We start from the raw sequence: 21,060 nt of genomic DNA on the forward strand, positions 1-21,060 counted from the left end.
CAAACGAGATCCAGATACAATGTTCATGCTCAAAGCTGGCACTAAATAACAATTATTGAGGTTTAAACTAATCCCGTAGGTAAATGTAGAGGTAGTGTGCCGACGGCGATCACATCGACCTTGGAACCATTCCCGACGTGCATCGTCACCTCGTCCTTCGCCAGTCTCCGCTTATTCTGCAGCTCCTGCTTTGAGTTACAAATATGAGCAACCGCACCGGTATCAAATACCCAGGAGCTACTACGAGCGCTGGTTAGGTACACATCAATAACATGTATATCACATATACCTTTGGTATTGTCGTCCTTCTTATCCTCTAAGTACTTGGGGCAGTTCCGCTTCTAGTGACTGTTTCCCTTGCAATAAAAGCACTCAGTCTCAGGCTTGGGTCCATTCATTGTCTTCTTCCCGGCAGCTTGCTTACCGGGCGCGGCAACTCCCTTGCCGTCTTTCTTGAAGTTCTTCTTAACCTAGCCTTTCTTGAACTTAGTGGTTTTATTCACCATCAACACTTGATGTTCCTTTTTGATCTCCACCTCCGCTGATTTCAGCATTGAATATACCTCAGGAATGGTCTTTTCCATCCCCTGCATATTGAAGTTCATCACAAAACTCTTGTAGCTAGCTGGGAGCGACTGAAGGATTCTATCAATGACCGCGTCATCCGGGAGATTAACTCCCAGATGAGACAAGCGGTTGTGCAACCCAGACATTTTGAGTATGTGTTCGCTGACGGAACTATTCTCCTCCATCTTACAACTCTAGAACTTGTCAGAGACTTCATATCTCTCGACCCGGGCATGAGCTTGGAAAACCATTTTCATCTCTTGGAACATCTCATATGCTCCGTGCTGCTCGAAACACTTTTGGAGCCCCGGTTCTAAGCTGTAAAGCATGCCGCACTGAACCAGGGAGTAATCATCAACACGTGTTTGCCAGGCATTCATAACGTCTTGGTTTTCTCGGACGGGTGCTTCACCTAGTGGTGCTTCAAGGACATATGCTTTCTTGGCAGCTATGAGGATGATCCTCAAGTTCCGGACCCAGTCCATATCGTTGCTACCATCGTCTTTCAGCTTGGTTTTCTCTAGGAACGCGTTGAAGTTGAGGTTGACATTAGCGTGGGCCATTTGATCTACAAGACATATTGCAAAGATTTTAGACTAAGTTCACGATAATTAAGTTCATCTAATCAAATTATTAATGAACTCCCACTCAGAAAGACATCCCTCTAGTCATCTAAGTGATACATGATCCGAGTCAACTAGGCCGTGTCCGATCATCACGTGAGACGGACTAGTCATCATTGGTGAACATCTTCATGTTGATCGTATCTGCTATACGACTCATGTTCGACCTTTCGGTCTCTTGTGTTCTGAGGCCATGTCTGTACATGCTAGGCTCGTCAAGTCAACCTAAGTGTATTGCGTGTGTAAATCTGGCTTACACCCGTTGTATGCGAACGTTAGAACCTATCACACCCGATCATCACGTGGTGCTTCGGAACAACGAACCTTCGCAACGGTGCACAGTTAGGGGGAACACTTTCTTGAAATTTTAGCGAGGGATCATCTTATTTATGCTACCGTCGTTCTAAGCAAATAAGATGTAAAACATGATAAACATCACATGCAATCTAATAGTGACATGATATGGCCAATATCATTTTGCTCCTTTTGATCTCCATCTTCGGGGCGCCATGTTCATCATTGTCACCGGCATGACACCATGATCTCCATCATCATGATCTCCATCATCGTGTCTTCATGAAGTTGTCTCGCCAACTATTACTTCTACTACTATGGCTAACGGTTAGCAATAAAGTAAAGTAATTACATGACGTTTCAGTTGACACGCAGGTCATAAATAAATTAAGACAACTCCTATGGCTCCTGCCGGTTGTCATACTCATCGACATGCAAGTCGTGATTCCTATTACAAGAACATGATCAATCTCATACATCACATATATCATTCATCACATTCTTCTGGCCATATCACATCACATGACACATGCTGCAAAAACAAGTTAGACGTCCTCTAATTGTTGTTGCAAATTTTTACGTGGCTGCTATAGGTTTGTAGCAAGAACGTTTCTTACCTACGCCAAAACCACAACGTGATATGCCAATTTCTATTTACCCTTCATAAGGACCCTTTTCATCGTATCCGATCCGACTAAAGTGGGAGAGACAGACACCCGCTATGTTGGGGATATACCCCGCGGTATGACCCGGCCGGAGATATGACCCGGCTAGGATTGGATGTTTCATTGATGACCCGGCAGACTATAAGACGGCAGGAATAGTTAAGTAGGTTAAGCTCGCGGGAACAGATAAGCATTGTAACCCGGCAGATACAGTCATGTAACCCGGCAGACACAGTCATGTAACCCGGCAGACACAGTCATATAAGCCAGATGGTAAGTCAAATCGTAAGCCAGACCATAAGTCAGATTGTAAGCTAGATTGTAAGAAGCCCAAGACGTTAAGAAGCCCATGGTAAGACGTCAAAATAAGGTTAAGTCTTAAGTCCGAGTTGGACTCTACATGTAACCCGCCCCTTCAGCTTATATAAGGAGGGGCGGGGCACCCCAAGAGACAGGTAACAAGAAACAATCTCTAGGGCTATACACAAAGAGCCGGCTTACCGGCGACTCCCTCATGATCATAATGAGACCTAGCCACAAACAGCATGTAGGGCTATTACCGGATGATGTTTCCCGGGGCCCGAAGCTGTCTAAATCCTTGTCTTGTGTTGCGTCTCTCGATTCCGCTCAACCCCTCTCAAGCTACTACAAAGATGCGTTGGCCTCACGACTAAGTCCTGACAGTAAGGACATCTGCCGTGACAATTTCACGACAGTTGGCGCCCACCATGGGGCGGTGCACGGTGGTGTTGAGTTCTTCAAGGGATTTTTTCTAGGGTTTGAGAAAGCTCGCAGATTTGTTCGGATGAAGAAGAACGAGACGACTCATGCGGGATGACATGGCCTGAGCAAAATTGGATAAAGTCGGCAGATTCATTGTTTGACGATCAGGTCCGTTTAATCCGCCAGCCGCGAGTTTTACAATCAATCGGATGTGTTTTCGCAAGTCGCCGAATCAATAGAATCACAAGTGGCCAAGTCGCCAAGTCAACCGTGACCCGGAAGTGGATTTCTACACGGACTCATAAAAACGCCGTTGACACGCCTTTTCTAATGTCCGGCTCACTGTTGTTTTCTTCCTTCACCTGCCTCGAGCCGTCAGCGCCCTTAGGCATTGGTAGCAATTGCCTCCGCCTTGGGCGCGGCCCTGCCACTTCGTCGGTTACCACAAGCCGCCCCCGCGCTCGGCCTCCCACGCACTGAGCCGGCCGGTCCTGAATCGTCTCCGCCTAGCGCTGCGGCCACAACTGCCGAGTCTCAATCGCATTGCTGGATTGCTTCCGCTGTTGCCATCGCCGAAATCCGCCCGGTCCATTTCTGTTTTTAATCCGGATTGGCATCGCCCGCTTCTGCTCTGATCCGTGCGCGCGTACGTGCACGACCATCCAACTCGCCTCTGCTGCTACTTGCTCTGAGTCGCCACTACCAAGTCACCGGACCGCTTGTCCGCTGGGAGGCCACAACCTCTCTCGCCCCGTGTCAAGCTGCCAAACCCAAAGACAACCCGGAAGCGATGTATTCCAAGACTCGGACTCTGCTGTCGATCCGTCCGGTTGACCACCGGGCCTCACATCGAGCCGCCACCAGTTTTTAGCCGCGGCGGCCTCAGCTTCACCTTGGGTCGGCGCGCCCTGACCGTGGTCTCGCTAGTGAGCTGCCCCTGCACCAATTGCTCCGTACCCGCGCTGCTTTGCGCCGCCGCGGTCCTAAGCCGCCGTCCGCTGTGACCCGCGTTGCTACCGCCTTGCACGGTCCTCGCCGGAGCGGCTTCACGCCGAACCGACTCTGAGCTGCTGAGCCGCCGGTGCGCCAAGACCGCCACTCCACCTCAACGCCGAGCTGCCCACTTCCACAGCTGCTGCAGTTTCTAAAGCTAAATCACCGTTCCAAATTGCTGTGACCCGCCACCGGCTGCTACACTTCTATTGAGCCACCGTCCCTGCGGACGCGTGTTGAGCCGTTGAGGTCTCTGTGTTCCACTATAGCCGCAACTGCGCCCCGAGCTGCCTGATTTGCCTCGTCCATCCACCCGCTGTCGTTCGTCTGCAAACTGTTCTACACCACGGCCTCACCGGTGACTCGCCCTTGGGCCGCCGGATTTCGCCGTCCGCTCCTACTACGGCTACCTCCTGAGCCGTCCCCGCGCTGTGTCACCTACATCAAAACCGCTGCATTGGGCCTGCCTTAACCCGCCGTCGTTGCGCGGTCCGGTCGCCTCCATCGCCGTGCGTCAAATCACCCTCGCCTCCATACTAGCACGCCCACACGGCCAGGTCACCGCCACTGCGGCCATATGGCCCGACGCCTCCGCACCGGCGATGTTTCCGTTGAGCCGCCGGGCGCACCGTTGCTTCGAGCTGCTGCGGGCCGGCCCTACTTCGCCTGAGCCGTCTGCGGTATGTCACCGACTGTTTCAGCCGCTGCAATATGTCTCCACAAGCCGTCGCGACCTCTGCTGAGTCGCCGGGCAGGCCTCTGTTCCTCTGTTGCCGTCCTGCGCGGATAATCTTTCAGCCACAAAACATCAGGTGATATCCATCTAAGCCTATTTTTTAGCACATATTGTTTTTGTCAAAAGACGATTACTTGGTTCGCGGTGTTTTCTATGCAGGATAGTTATTCACTGCAAGAGCAATGGTCGTGTCATGGATGTATAGCTCGCACTACCATTATTGTGCGCCAGCATCTGACCGTGCCATAATACTCGACGGACACTTGCTCGCCCTCGCTGCGTTGGGGTTGTCCCGCCTTGAGCCGCCATCGGAGAGCCTACCCGCGTTGAGCCGCCGCCGGAGAGCCGCCATCATACGATGGGCTGCAGCCTGCCCTCGGGTCGACTCGCGTTCGTTTCAAGTTGTTCATCAAAACTGCTATATGCACATCAGGATGGCTACCGTGAAAGAAACAAAAGGCCAAGGGCTAGCTAATTTCCGTGTTATAATCATGTGGAAGCTTGGCACAATATTACAGGATCCTTTTTCATCGGACAAAAAATACCAGGTGATATCCATCTAATTTGTTTTATTATCACATATTATTTTTTGTCAAAGAACAGTTTATCTCTACCTTGGTCTGCGATATTGTTTATACAGGACAATTGCCGCACCTTGGGCTACCGGTTGCCATCTTCACGACCGCGCATGGAGCCGCCGACGCCTTTACAGGTTTCCGCTTCTGAACCGCCCGCCGCGATTTAAGCCTGAGTTGCACCCAGTTTAAAGCCGTCAGAAAATTTCCGGCTTAAAAAGAAGGATTCCGGTTTAGATCCGGATCAAGAGACTTGTCATCTCCCACAAAGCACTGAAGCTCTTAATATCCGGTTTACAATCCGGTTCAAATGAAATTCATCAGCCATAAAGCTTTGAAGCTCTCAAATCCGGTTCCAAATCCGGTTCAAGGTAAATTTGTCTATCACCAAGCTTTGAAACTCTCAATATCCGGTTTAAGAATTTCCGGTTCAAAAAGAATTTATCTCTCGCAAAGTTCGAATTCTCAGGAAAAATTAAAGGGACCAAAAAGAGTCTGTTACAAAGCACAACTCAAACATAGGTACCCTGCTTTAATGACCATTGGGAGCTGATCGTATTCGAATTTAGCTTAACCCTTTTGGTGTGACCCTGATCGTATTCGAATCAGAGTCGTTAAATATTCTCAAGGTCATTTGGGGGCTTCCTGTTCAAACATAGGTCGTATTCGAACCAAAGAGAACATAGTTGTCGGTACCCTCTTGATCGGCACACTGCCGAGCTCACTAGGGGGGCTTCTTGATCGTATTCGAATCATAGCTCAACCCCTTTTGGGAACCGACGTGGATCATATTCGAATCAGCGTCGTTAAACAACTCTCAAGGTCATTTGGGGGCTTCCTGTTCAAACATAGGTCGTATTCGAACCAAAGAGAACATAGCTGTCGGTACCCTCTTGATCGGCAATGCCAAAGCCACTGGGGGCCATATGATCGTATTCAAATCTTAGCTTAACCCCATTGGGACGGTTTTCTGATTGTATTCAAATCGGAAGCCTCAAAATTTTTGAAGTCTCTTTTTGCAAACAATCTTTGGTTTTATCTTGAGACCTTTTTGTTCATATTTGAAGCATATATGTGGTTTCGATTAACCCGGCTTGACTTTGGATGATAGGTCATCATATATGATAATCATAAACATTTGGAAGTTTTTGGCTTCTAAAGATTGGGTTATCACCCTTATTGCACAGGTATCTTAAACCGACAGTATGATTCAATATCACAGGAACCGGTTTTCCAAACCGGATTATATTAGTCAAATCTTTAATAGACAACATGGCTGTATTTTTATTATGATTATCAATAGCCAATATTATTATTGAGGTTTTCAAAGTCGCTTTAGCGCAATGGCTATTATTTTATCAAAGGATATGATTTGTTCTATAATGGAAGGAATAGTCCCAAGTCGCTGCAGGCTTACGACCCGGCACTTGGGGGCTACATTATTCAAATTGAGATTACATGCAAGTCTCATGTCGCTGCAAGCATACACCATGACACTTGGGGGCTAATGCAAAGTCATTTTTTGCTCATCTTATTGAAGACCCGACTCATCACATTATAATGAGCCGGCCCTTGGGGGGCTACAAATTGTTCCTGTCAACAATTCAAGGTACACAAGCATTAATCCATTATATTGAACGGTCCACTATTCAGTTGGTAGAGTACAAAGCTCTTAACCTTGTGGACGTGGGTTCACGCCCCATGGTGGAGATTATATTATATGATGTTATTATCAAAGTCCCAGCTCAGTATTATCTTACTAAGCCGGTCCTTGGGGACTACACGTTGCTGCTCAAGTCTACATGATCATATCTATAAAGTCCCTGCTCATTATTGCATAATGACCCGGCACATGGGGGCTACATATGTGGAATACTCAGTTTTGACTAGTGATTGAGATGAGCAACATGGATTTCTTCAAAGTGGTAATATTTATATTGAGGCAAGTCTTAAGCCATCACTTTGCTCGCCTCAAGACTTGGGGGCTACGGGTAATATGGATATGAGGGAGAGAAATCTTCAAAATTCTCAGTTTTGACCCAGCGTCAGCAACAATTATGACTCGGCATCATCTATTTATAACCCGGCAAGTTTTTTCATCTTTAAGCCGGTTGAAGGTCACATGAGTATTTCAAGATCTATATTTTTAAACATTGGGAGCTGAGTCAAATGAGTTATTCTTCAGTCTTTCTCTGTGAGAAACCAACGTCAGCAAATTGATTATGAAGTTGGCTTATTGACCTTGATTTTCTAGAAGAGGGGAATACCAAGGAATTAAGGATGATCTGGTGCGGCTTACAAGAGCTTTTTAACCCGGAGCATAATCTATCAAAATTGTTCTTGTGTTTGTTTTACAGGATCAGTTTAACATGGATGAATCCAAATTAAACTAGGGGCTAATGTCGGGGATATACCCCGCGGTATGACCCGGCCGGAGATATGACCCGGCTAGGATTGGATGTTTCATTGATGACCCGGCAGACTATAAGCCGGCAGGAATAGTTAAGTAGGTTAAGCTCGCGGGAACAGTTAAGCATTGTAACCGGGCAGATACAGTCCTGTAACCCGGCAGACACAGTCATGTAACCTGGCAGACACAGTCATATAAGCCAGACGGTAAGCCAGATGGTAAGTCAAATCGTAAGCCAGACCGTAAGTCAGATTGTAAGCTAGATTGTAAGAAGCCCAAGATGTTAAGAAGCCCATGGTGAGAAGACCATGGTAAGACGTCAAAATAAGGTTAAGTCTTAAGTCCGAGTTGGACTCTACATGTAACCTGCCCCCTTCAGCTTATATAAGGAGGGGCGGGGCACCCCAAGAGACTGGTAACAAGAAACAATCTCTAGGGCTAGACACAAAGAGCCGGCTTACCGGCGACTCCCTCATGATCATAATGAGACCTAGCCACAAACAGCATGTAGGGCTATTACCGGATGATGTTTCCCGGGGCTCGAAGCTGTCTAAATCATTGTCTTGTGTTGCGTCTCTCGATTCCGCTCAACCCCTCTCAAGCTACAACAAAGATGCGTTGGCCTCACGACTAAGTCCTGACACTAAGGACATCTGCCGTGACAATTCCTTGGTATGCAACTAGTGCATGTCAGTCGGTGGAACCTGTCTCACGGAAGCGTACGTGTAAGGTCGGTCCGAGCTGCTTCATCCCACGATGCCGCCGAATCAAGATAAGACTAGTAACGGCAAGTAAATTGACAAAATCGACACCCACAACAACTTGTGTTCTACTCGTGCATAGAAACTACGCATAGGCCTAGCTCATGATGCCACTGTTGGGGATCGTTGCAGAAATTAAAAAAATTCTACGCATCACCAAGATCAATATATGGAGTTTACTAGCAACAAGAGGGAGAGGAGTGCATCTACATACCCTTGTAGATCGCGAGCGGAAGCGTTCAAGAGAACGGGGTTGATGGAGTCGTACTCGTCGTGATCCAAAATCACCGATGATCGAAGCGCCGAACGGACGGCACCGCCGCGTTCAACACACGTACGGAGCGGAGACGTCTCCTCCTTCTTGATCCAGCGAGGGGGAAGGAGAAGTTGATGGAGATCCAGTAGCACGACGGCGTGGTGGTGGAAGCAGCGGGATTCCAGCAGGGCTTCGCCAAGTGCTACTAGAGGAGGAAGAGGTGTCACGGGAGGGAGAGGGAGGCGTCAGGGCTTAGGGTGCGGCTGCCCTCCCTCCCCTCCACTATATATAGGGGCTAAAGGGGGGGCGCATGCCCCCTTTGCAGATCCCATCTAGAGGGGGGCGGCGGCCCTTCGAGGAGCAACGGCCCCCTTAGGGTTTCCAACTAGGGGGCGCATGCCCCCTCGGGGGGCAACGCCCCCCTAGGGTTTCCAACCCTAGGCGCCTTGGGCCCTTGGGTGGGGCGCACCAGCCCACAAGGGGCTGCTTCCCATGCCACTTCAGCCCATGGGGCCCTCCGGGATAGGTGGCCCCACCCGGTGGACCCCCGGGACCCTTCTGATGGTCCCGGTACAGTACCGGTGACCCCCGAAACTCTCCCGGTGGCCAAAAATGGACTTCATATATATAAATCTTTACCTCCGAACCATTCCGGAACTCCTCGTGATGTCCGGGCTCTCATCAGGGACTCCGAACGACTTTCGGTTAACCGCATACTAATATCTCTACAACTCTACCGTCACCGAACCTTAAGTGTGTAGACCCTACGGGTTCGGGAATCATGCAGACATGACCGAGACACCTCTCTAGCCAATAACCAACAGCAGGATCTGGATACCCATGTTGTCGCCCACACGTTCCACGATGATCGCATCAGATGAACCACGATGTCGAGGATTCAAGCAATCCCGTACACAATTCCCTTTGTCAATCGGTAAATTACTTGCCCGAGATTCGATCGTCAGTATCCCAATACCTCGTTCAATCTCGTTACCGGCAAGTCACTTTACTCGTTCCGTAATGCATGATCCCGCGACTAACTACTTAGTCACATTGAGCTCATTATGATGATGCATTACCGAGTGGGCCCAGAGATACCTCTCCGTCATACGGAGTGACAAATCCCAGTCTCGATCCGTGCCAACCCAACAGACACTTTCGGAGATACCTGTAGTGCACCTTTATAGCCACCCAATTACGTTGTGACGTTTAGAACACCCAAAGCATTCCTACGGTATCCGGGAGTTGCACGATCTCATGGTCTAAGGAAATGATACTTGACATTAGATAAGCTTTAGCAAACGAACTACACGATCTAGTGCTATGCTTAGGATTGGGTCTTGTCCATCACATCATTCTCCTAATGATGTGATCCCGTTATCAATGACATCCAATGTCCATGCTCAGGAAACCGTAACCATCTATTGATCAATGAGCTAGTCAACTAGAGGCTCACTAGGGACATGTTATGGTCTATGGGTTCACACATGTATTACGATTTCCGGATAACACAATTATAGCATGAACAATACACAATTATCATGAACAAGGAAATATAATAATAACCATTTTATTATTGCCTCTAGGGCATATTTCCAACACACTTCTCCTGGGTCCTTGGGATCCAACACAACCGGAAATGGCGCCCCCCATTTGGATAAGAGGTAAGAAGTAGTGGCGGAAGAGCGCCGTGTTGGGATGCACTCCGGCGAAACTCTGACGGAGATGAGCGAAAAGGGCCATGCACGCCACAGCATTCGGAGTAAAATCCAGAAGGTGGGAGCCATAGGTGTGCATGATGTCGCTGAAGAAATCAGAGAAGGGGGGCAGAGGCCGCAAGAAAAGTAGTCCACGAAGAATGGATATCGATTCGGCCCGGCTTCGACGAAGGCGGCGGGGATGACGCGCATGGTCGGATGCCCCGTCGTCTCGCTTCCCGTCTTGCACCCTCACGGGTGCTTGAAGTAGTTCCGGAGTTCGAGCGCGTTGACCGTCGACGGGAAGTAGGCGTGTTGCGTCCACCGCACCGCCAACACGATCTCGGGCGGCTCCTTCTCCCCGGCGTCCTTGGCCACTCCCTTGCCTCTGTTGGTCTTGGGTGCCATGGCGGCTGCGGGAAGCGAGGAATGGAGGATGGCGGAGATGCAGCGGCGCCGAGCAAAGGCGAAAGCTTGTAAAGGAAGGAGAAGGGAACGGCGGTTCCGAGATTGCGGAAAGCACGGAGGGTAAATGAGCAGCGCGCCCGCGGTTATTCCTTTTTACGGGGAAGGCGCGGATCGCCTCTTTTCCCATTAACTGCGATGTGACGCATGTGTGCGGGAACCACCCCACGCATGACCCCCACGTCACGCATGACCCTCAATGTCGCGCGTTCAATGCAGGTCGTGGGGAAGCGCAGCAGACAAAAAATCACTGCGGTAAAATCCCGCCCCGACTGCCCACGCACCGTTTTGGGCCTGGCCCAACAACGTGTCGCGCTTATGTGTGGCCCAGGCCCGGGGGCTCCTGTCGGTGTACAAAAGTAGGGTCACTCCTTTTTACCCCTTTACTTGTGCACAGACAGTCGGAGCCGCGCCCACGGCCACACTAAGCAGGGCAGAGGAGGGAAGCCGGAGAGATGCCGAAGGCACAAGGCGAACAGAGGCCACGCCAAGACCAGAAATGCAGGAGAGCAAGGGGGCAAGGTGGACTCCCCCGGCAAGACCCTTGCCGGGGCGGCCTCCGCGGCCCCGGCAAGAGCCTTGCCGGAGCAACTTGCCCGATGCCAGCAGAGCAAGCCGCCCTTGAGCCCGTGGGTTCCAACACCACCAACCAACTACATTGGAACCAGGGCTCAGGAGGCACCTCCGTGGTGGCATGCATATCTTTGTCAAGATCATAAACATGTGAGATCAGATGAGGATCGGAACGACGACCCTTGGCGGGATCCTATCCGAGGAAATCCACAAGACCCCCAGCAAGCGCCTTGCCAGGGACGACTGCAACGCCACGGCAAGACCCTTGCCGGGCCCCCGGCAAGACCCTTGCCGAGGGCATCAGCAGGGCCACTGCCAGGCCAGCAGCAGCCAAGACTCCGCCGCCGTTCGCATGGAGCTGCCAGCCCAACCAGCTGAGCAGGCACCTGCGTGGCAACATGCGGCTTCCAGACCAACTCAGCAAGCACCTGCGTGGTGGACTGCAGATCTTCGTGAAGACCCTGCCACCACGTCACCTCAGCAGCCTGCCTGCCTACATGGCACTGCACGCATCACTGGCCTGGGCGCATGTCGAAGCGAGGCGGAGCGGCGACGGACGGGACAGGCCTCGTTCCCGTCCCCGATAAAGCTAATGGACACCTAAGTAGCGCATTTAATGTGCTTTGTCCCGTAATGTCGGACGATAAGCCCGCACACTATACGCCATTCCACCTCCTGTGTGCCACTGTGGCAACCCCTTTTTGCCTATAAAAGGAGGCCCGAGGCGGCCAGGAGAGGGATTCGGCTCTTTGTAACTACGCAGCCACCATAGCTAGTTCGAGATCTCAAGAACACTCAATACATCCACTAAAGCAGGACTAGGGTATTACGCATCCTTGCGGCCTGAACCTGGGTAAACGATCTTTGTGCTAGCTCCTCGACCTGCTCTTCTCACAACCCCGCGCCCGCCGACCATAGAAGGGATCCCAGGGATCCCATAGGTGTTGTTCCCACCGACAAAGTGTGGCCGTAGGCAGAGGGGAGTACGAGGGTTCACTGGTTCTGGTGCGGGGTGGGCTACCATCACCGAAGAAGAATAGAGGGATGGCTTGGCCAACATTTCAGGGTACGACAGGGCGGCGATGCGTGCATGGCAGCGCAACCAACCGTAGAAGGAGGGAACATGCGCTCCCGCCGACGCATGTTTGGTTTTGGCGGCTGGACCGGTCAGACCCAAAAACTCATTATGCTGGATTATAAGAATTAATTTATATGGCTACAACTTATTGTAAAATGTTGCGGAGCACCTTTTTTGACATTTTTTAGACAATTTTTTCTTGAGGTGTGAAGCCGAGCACATTCAGAAGCACTCGGATAAACTGGTGTCGCCAATGTGTTGGGTTGGGTTGGGCATTCTTATCGAAAAATAAAAATGAACTGGAACTATTTACCACGTTGACTACGATTTGCATGGGTCTGCTGGATGCAAGAAGAAAATGGTGGGAGAAAAAAAATTGGTCGCTATCTTTGTCTAATAATTATATCGACTGAATGTAACGACACTCTCATAGGAAATAATATCCTCCTATTAAAATTTGACTTTTCAAATCATAAATTAGAATAACCGGTGCATGAGAATTTAGCTTTATTTATTTATTTACGTTTAGGGGACCATGAGCATGTACCTGGGCCGGGTTCATGTGAGAGCCTCACTTCCAGTTAATTATGGGATCCTCTATTGGGCCTTCATCACTAGGCTGCATGTGATCGACAATTGAAAAATGTGTTACGTACCAAAAATAATATGCAGTACGTACGGGGGACTAAAGGATCGTACCGTGCAACGACTTCCAATACATTGTGTTTGTCGTTCTAAAAACACATTTATTCAACCAGCAGATGAAATATATTACTGATTGTACATTAAAAACAGTAGCAGCAACAACCAGGGTTGGGGTGCAACAGAAGCAGTAAGCAGGCCAGAAGAGTAAAGACGCAGCTCTCTCTTCCAAACCAAACATCAGCCAACATCACAAAAGGGCTCCAAAAAGAACAAGTGTATGCATCAAACTAAAGAAAGATCCTATTACACCAAGTGTATGCATCTAACTATCTGGTTCAGTTAGACGTTACTATTTATTAAGCTGTGGAGATTGGCTGATGGCTTGAACCAGATGGGTGCCTGATGGGGAACTCCGGCCAGGAGGTCAAAGTCTGATACTTATGACCCTCTCTCCTACTTTGGGCTGCAGAGCATGGCAGCACATATCAGGGTATGGTGCATGGAGAGACGCATGGTACGCTGTGTACACACAGTTTTTCCTGATGAATTAAACCGATCTGCCATCATGATCCTTGCCATCAGTTATCTCCTAGTTAATCGGATAATCCAGTCCTTGAAATAGAGAGTGTGTACCAAGGCTACTTACCGGCCTCCAGTCAAAAATTCCTGAAGGACCAGACAAGTTGGGTTCCTGCTCAAAGACCATGCAATGATTGTAATTCTGTTCCATGAAACAACACGTCCGGTATGTGCGAACGATCATTAATCGTTCGCCGTCATCTGATCAAGCCAGGAACCACCTGCAGCTGCCACGCCGCTTTTGTTTGAAAGGTTATGGGAGGAAGGGTAGGGACACTAGGCGGCCGACGACATCATATCAAGTTGGAGTCAAATAAAAAAGAGCTCGTACTGTAGTCAATCTTAAGAACGGCATGTTATGAGCATGAATATTTTTTCAGTAAATATTGATAGTAATATAAGCAAGCCATCATGATATCATAGTATAGTAACATACTGCTGTAACAGCCATTTGTAGCGATGATTGGAGTAGGCCAGCAATACGTCCATCCATAGAAGGAGTCCACAACGTAAATGAAACCCTGGTGTTCAATGGCATCAGAGAGGCATGGAGGATGTATGATCTTCCGATGGACGTGTAGATTTATCCACTTACCACAGTGACCTATCAGATAGGCGAGACCACGGTTATAGAATGCAATTAGCCTGAAGTCTTTATAATTTGCAGATCTCGTGGGCACTTGGCAGATTACAACCTTGAGCAAATCAAACTTGGTATCATGTTGGCTACGGTAAGATTCCGAGTATTCTGGGCCATGGTGCCAAAGCAGTGCAGTGTTAGTCAAAGGAAGGGGGATCAATCACCGGGTGTAGACCTCCACGAGCATCCAGCTACCGCGACCGTCGACGAGCACCATCCAAGACGTGTTCATGTCGACCTAGTACATACCATTAATGTAGTTGACAGTGACGGGGATCGGATCGCAGTCGAGGGGGTTGATGCTCGCCACCCTACGATCGTTATGTTGCGTGACACGCTGTTTCAGAAGATCATGCGACATCAGCAAGCAGAGAGCTGGCTTAAAAAGCTTCGGCCTGAGGGCTTTGAGTAAATGGTACAACCCCGACGAGCATGCGGCGAGTGGCATGGTACTGAGATTATCCACACGCGAAATAATGAGTTTGATTACCTCTGCGGGGAGCGAATTCCAGCCACTCTTTTGGTGGATGCTGCTCGGTTCTGCCATTGTTAGTTCTTGGGTTTCGGAAGAGGGGGAGGCGCCTAGCGGGGATGGAAGATTGGACGATTATGCGTGGATGAGGATGGAGAAGCTAATATGTGATGCGGGAAGTGGACAGGTGATGATGACAATGTAGCAGCAACACGTCGCTTGACTTACGAGACACATCCCAGCAGCGTAGGGTCATATCGATGCTAGACAACTTGAGTGATCATAGTACTAGTACAATAAACTACAGTACCTACCACTATATGCCCGAGTAGTATAATGGAGTAGGAGTCTGCTCTACTACTAGCACCGGAGCACGGAGCAACTACGAACCACCATCGGTGCTAACGCCAATCCCCAGCAAACGTTCACTCGGAGACATGATAGTTGCAAATGCACGCGTCGCAGTTACAGTACATGTGTAAGGGTGACAGTTTTGTCAAATACTATGACCTAAAAAAAGGCCACCGTCGGATGGAAATCTGACGGTTATGTGCGCATTCGCCAGGATTGGGCTCATAGCGAACAATCGCAAGATATCATTACTAAAAAAGGATAAAACACCCGGGGCTAGAACTTGCACCGACTGACCACTAACAATGATACTAATATAGGAGTTAATTGCACGTTGGTACCACACTTGCGCACCTACTCACGAATCAGTACCATTAGTCACTTTTTTTGCCATGCAGTGGCAACTCTAAGCCTAAGTGTTGCAAAACAGACTAAGCCACGTATAAACACGTATTGATGATGTATCTGACCAGCGGGGCCCGCATGTCAACAGCCAACTTGGCATATTTTTTTGCAGAAAACCCCTTTGTTATAAATTTAATCGCTCAAAGCCGCGACCTCGCCGGAGCCTCGTCGCTGGCTCGCCGGAGCCCCGTCGCCTCAACCTCGCCGGCCTCCCCTCGACGGAGCCCCGTCGCTGGCTCGCCGGAGCTCCGGGCCCCTCTCCCTGCTCCTACCCTGCTCCGCCCCGCGCTCCCTCCACCGCGCCCTCCCCCTCCCCACCGGCGTCGCCCGAGGCCTCCCTGCCGAACGACGAGACGCCGCTCGAGGACTCCTCGCCGGAGCTGCCGCCGCCCCTGCCCCCCGCGCCCGTCCTCCGCCTCCGCGCCCCCCACCGCCTCGTTCCTCGCCGCCGCGGCGGCCGCCACGCCGGCGGCCTCGTCCTTCTCGGCGACAGCGGCGGCGACGGCCCTCCGCGCGTAGAGCGGCATGACGACGCGGCGCCGCAGCTCGGCCTTGTCGACGCCGCGCCCCACACCCCGCACGCGCGGACCGACTCCCAGATCGACATCCGCGCCGACGACGCCCGCCTCTCAGCCACCGAAATCGACGAGGCCCGCACCTACGCGGAGCTCTGGATGGGCACGCACCCGGCCGCGCCCTCCGCCGTGCTCCCCGGCGGCGAGCTGCTCGGCGCCTGGCTCGCGCGCCACCCCGCCGCGCTCGGCCCCGCCGTCGCCGCGCGCTGGGCCTATGGCGACGCCTGGCGCCGCTGCAAGAAGATGGCCGTCGTGCACCTCCTCTCCCAGCACCACGCCGACTCGTTCGCCCCCGTGCGCGCCGCCGAGGCGGCCGCCCTCATCGCAGGAGCCAGCCGCGGCGCGGAGGCGGGTGAGGCCGTGGAGCTTATGGAGCTCCTGTACGGCTAAATGTGTGATTAAATAAAAAGTAAGGGTTGTTTTTGTAAAAGAGCATGCCACGTCAGCCCTGACGCACGGGTCCCAGCGGTCAGATACACCGTCAATACGTGCTTATACGGCTATCAGACTGTTTTGCAACACTTAGGCTTAGAGTTGGCACTGCATGGCAAAAAAAGTGACTAATGGTACTGATTCGTGAGTAGGTGCGCAAGTGTGGTACCAACGTGCAATTAACTCCTAATATAGTTGTAAAATGGTTAGAGAATGTGTCTACGTGGTGTTTGGAATTATATGCAAGCTAGTAAAAAGAAATGGAGGGAGTACTAGTATGTACACCATCTACTGCTTCGTTTGCTACTCATGCACTCCCGTCTCATGGACGGCCTAGTCGATGCCTACAAGGTGCCCTGCGTCTACAAGAGTTTCGGCTACGAGAGGCACGTCGAACAACACTAGGTGGCGGAATATAGGTCGATGTGCGCACGTGCCCTGCTACTACCATGAGTGCACGCCGCCGTTTGAGGGCTCGCCGGCAAGCCTCGTGCATCACCTCGCGACACTGTTCGGCGATCACTCCTGGCCCGCGGTCAGCATCAAGTACAAGACGTGCTACCCGTTCGCTGTACCGGAGTCCCTGGAGGATCACCACCGCCTGCTAGTCACGGAGGAGGACTACAACGTCTTCCTCTTGGCCTTGGGCACCGGCAAGGCCCACGAAGGCCGCCACCCCATCTCTGTCGTGTGCGTCAGCAGCAACGCCGCTGACGCTGACACGAGGCCGCTGTACAGGTGCGTGCTCACTGTTGCTGCCCCTCTGGCGTACGAGGGCGACCTCGGCGCTTCCCTCACGCTGAATGGGACCGTGGTGAGCTACTCCATTCCCAGCAATGTGGACATGGAAGAGGGCTAGTTTCATACGATTGTTCACCCCAAGATGATGCACCGGGACTCCAAGGAGGTTCACCTTGGCATATGCATTACCAAGTTAACTGTTCATCATTAGTCTTGCTCAATGTAAGCCGTTGTCTAAGCATGTGGACACTTCTTATTTAGTATAGAACCTTCCATGCATGATCTTACTGTATCAGAGTATCGCGCTTGAATAAAAGTGTATGCATTTATGGTTTAGTCTAGAATCTTCCATGTATGCTTTTGCTCCATTAAAGTTCTCGCTTACCATTTATGAGATTTAATTGTGAATTTTTACTTCTTTTTTCGAAAAGGAGGATAACCCCCGGCCTCTGCATCAATCGATGCATGCAACCATATTATTAAATAAAAACTCAACAAAGTCTCAAGTTCCATCAAAGCTCATAGTCCATGCTTAAAACAGAACACAATTGTGAATTTTTACTAATGGTGAATGACTTATGATGAACCATTTCTTACAGCACATATATCTTTTTCAGAGAATTTCAACCAAATGCCACAACACTATCTTTGCATATTCATGAATTAACCTTGAGTTCCATACATATAATGTGTCATATAGATGTATTGGACCACTATGCAGCTAAGGTTTTCATTTTGCAAAGATGTAATATGTAAGTGTCAGTTGTTTGTTACTAAGATTGTGTTGTAAAGATATCTCAAAGCTCACAGGGAAAGAACGTGCAACTCACTAGTAGGAGTATATCTCTATCTCCATCTCTCCTCCTATAAAAAACTGAGTTGGTGATGATCGTGTGCCTGCTATTCTTCATTTACAACCATTCGATTTACACATTACGCATCTGAGATAAACTATGCCAGTTTTTCAAAAAGACCCCCGTACTCCACTCGTCATTAGTAGATAACCCCCTGACCACATTCAGCCATCTCTCCCTCTAAACTCATCTAGCCATCTCAGGAAAAAATAAGAAGGATCTGGAGAGGTCGCTGCTTTCGGTGCCCGTCTGCCCCCAACTCCTCTCATGCCTTCTCTCAGGCTGCATTCCCGACCACCACCACGGTCTGCCTCCAAAGCGCCATCTCCTCTGCCCCCTTCCAAGTCATCCTGATTTACATTCATGGCGGCCTAGAAAAATAAACAAAATCGATACTAAAAAAATAATTATTAAAGATCATTACTTGCAAAGCGCAATAAGAGTTATTTCTTCAAAAGTTTTGGATGCAGGTTGAACCAAAAGATACCTTTTTATTTATTTAGCCTACATTTACTATTCACCCGGATGCTTGTGAGCACTAGAGAAGAAATAATGTCTGAAGAAACCTATCGATATTTGTTACACATGAGATGACCCCCACATACTTTGTCAAAATAAACAACTCCCCGATCAATGCATTTCACTGTTCCATGCAATGTACGGGCATCTTACTATATATAGTACTACCTCCGTCCTGGTTTATTAGTCCCCATTGTAATCTGTGCCAAAATTTGACCATAAATTTAACTAACAAAATGCTCATGCATGCACAACAAATTATGTCGTTGAAAACTATGTTCAAATACAAATCTGACGATATAGTTTTTGTTGACATGCACTAACATTTTCTTAGTTAAATCTTCAGCCAAATTACATGGGGGGATTATAAACCACTGCGGAGGTAGTCCTAGTGTAGAGGGCGGCACTGCACGGGAGTCTCACCCCGCTCATGGCTAGGGTGGGCATTCGGTAGAAACCAAAAATTCGATTTATACTATTCAGTTTTTTTCAAATTCGGTCTACAAAAATGCTAAACCAAAATAATACCTTAAAACAGCTAACCGAAATTTCGGTTAACCGTTTAATTCGGTTTGGTTATAATTTTTTACCAAACATTTACTTCCCTGCCTAAGATGATGTGAGCGCTGATAACCCACAAGTATAGGGGATCACTAGAGGGTAGAGTATTCAACCGAAATTTATTGATTCGACACAAGGGGAGCCAAATAATATTTGCAAGCATTAGCAGCTGAGTTGTCAATTCAACCACACCTGGGGATTAATTATCTGCAGCAAAGTGATCTGTAGCAAAGTAGTATGATAGTTTTGATAGTAGTAGCAACAACAATAGTAACGGTAATAATGATAGCAATGATTTTGTAGCAAGTGTAACAGTAACAGTAGCGGTAGTAACTTAGCAAGAACAATATAAGAGAAATACGTAGGCATTGGATTGGTGGATTCGTTGGATGATATTCATCATATAACAGGCATAACGTAGGGCGATGCGGCACTAGCTCCAGTTCATAAATATAATGTAGGTATGTACTCTGTAAATAGTCATACGTGCTTATGGAAAGAACTTGCACGACATCTTTTGTCCTACCGTCCCGTGGCAGAGGGGTCCATATGGAAATTAAGGGATATTAAGGTCATATCAACATCAATCTCAGAACATAGAGGATACTAGGGATCAAGCCTTAACAAAACTAACTCGATTACATGATGAATCTCATCCAACTCCTCATCGACCAGCGAGCCTACGAAGGAATTACTCACTCCCGGTGGGGAGCATCATGGAATTGGCGATGAAGGAGGGTTGGTGATGACGAAGATCAAAGATCCCCCTCTCCGGAGCCCAAAACAGACTCCAGATTTGGCCTCCTGATGAAGAACAGGAGGTGGCAACTGCTCCGTATCGCAAAGCGAGATAATTCATCCTCCTTGATTTTTTTGGGGAAATAGGTATTTATGGAGTTGTATTTAGGGTCTACGGGGCACGACCCACCTGGGCGCGCCCGAGGGGGTGGGGTGACCTTGTGGGTCGTGCTCACCCAGGGGCCCCCGTCTGGTGGTTCTTGGCTCCAGTAATTTTCTTTTATTATATAAAAAATCCTCGCAAACTTTTGTTCCAATCCGAGGACTTTTATTTCTGCACAAAAAACAACATCAAGGTAGTTCTGTTGAAAACAGCGTCAGTCCAGGTTAGTTTCATTAAAATCATGCAAATTAGAGTCCAAAACAAGAGGCAAAGCATTTAGGAAAAGAAAAAGCTTAAGTAGCACCCAGGTTTTCAGCAAAGATTATAAGCAACCATGTAAAAAATAACTCTTAAAAACTATATTAACTTATATAAATGACATAATCAACTAGCAAGCAATACTAAAATATCTCAAATGACAACACCTTGTCAAAACAATTATGATATAATATGACAATAGTGGTATCTTGCTAGCCCTTTCTGAGACCGTGAAACATAAATGCAGAGCACCTCCAAAGTTCAAGCGGTGACTAAACATTGTAATTAATGGTAGAAAAGATCCAGTCATGATGCATCCAACATTAACTATACGCAATGCATGAGGATGGCAATAGTGCTCTCAGGATCTGGCACTTATTTGAGAAGGTGATGACTCGGCATGAAAAATAAATAGATAGTCCCTTCGAAGAGGGAAGCAGGGATTTGCAGCGGTGCCAGAGCTCAATTTTTAAAATAGAGGTAAATGAAATTTTGAGAAATGCACCTTTCTTGTTTACTTCGCGACCATTAGTTATCGATATCTTCCATGCTAAACACATCATTCCACGGCTATCCGAATCCACGGGTACCATCCATACCAACATCAGTCCTGGGGGAGTTTTGTTTAATTATGTGCAATTTGATTTCGGGACTAGGAATCCCTATTACCGCCCCTCTCGTGCAAGGATGAGTGAATAAACACTCATCATG

Source organism: Triticum aestivum, chromosome 6D, assembly GCF_018294505.1.
Source record: "Triticum aestivum cultivar Chinese Spring chromosome 6D, IWGSC CS RefSeq v2.1, whole genome shotgun sequence".
Classification (NCBI taxonomy): domain Eukaryota; kingdom Viridiplantae; phylum Streptophyta; class Magnoliopsida; order Poales; family Poaceae; genus Triticum; species Triticum aestivum.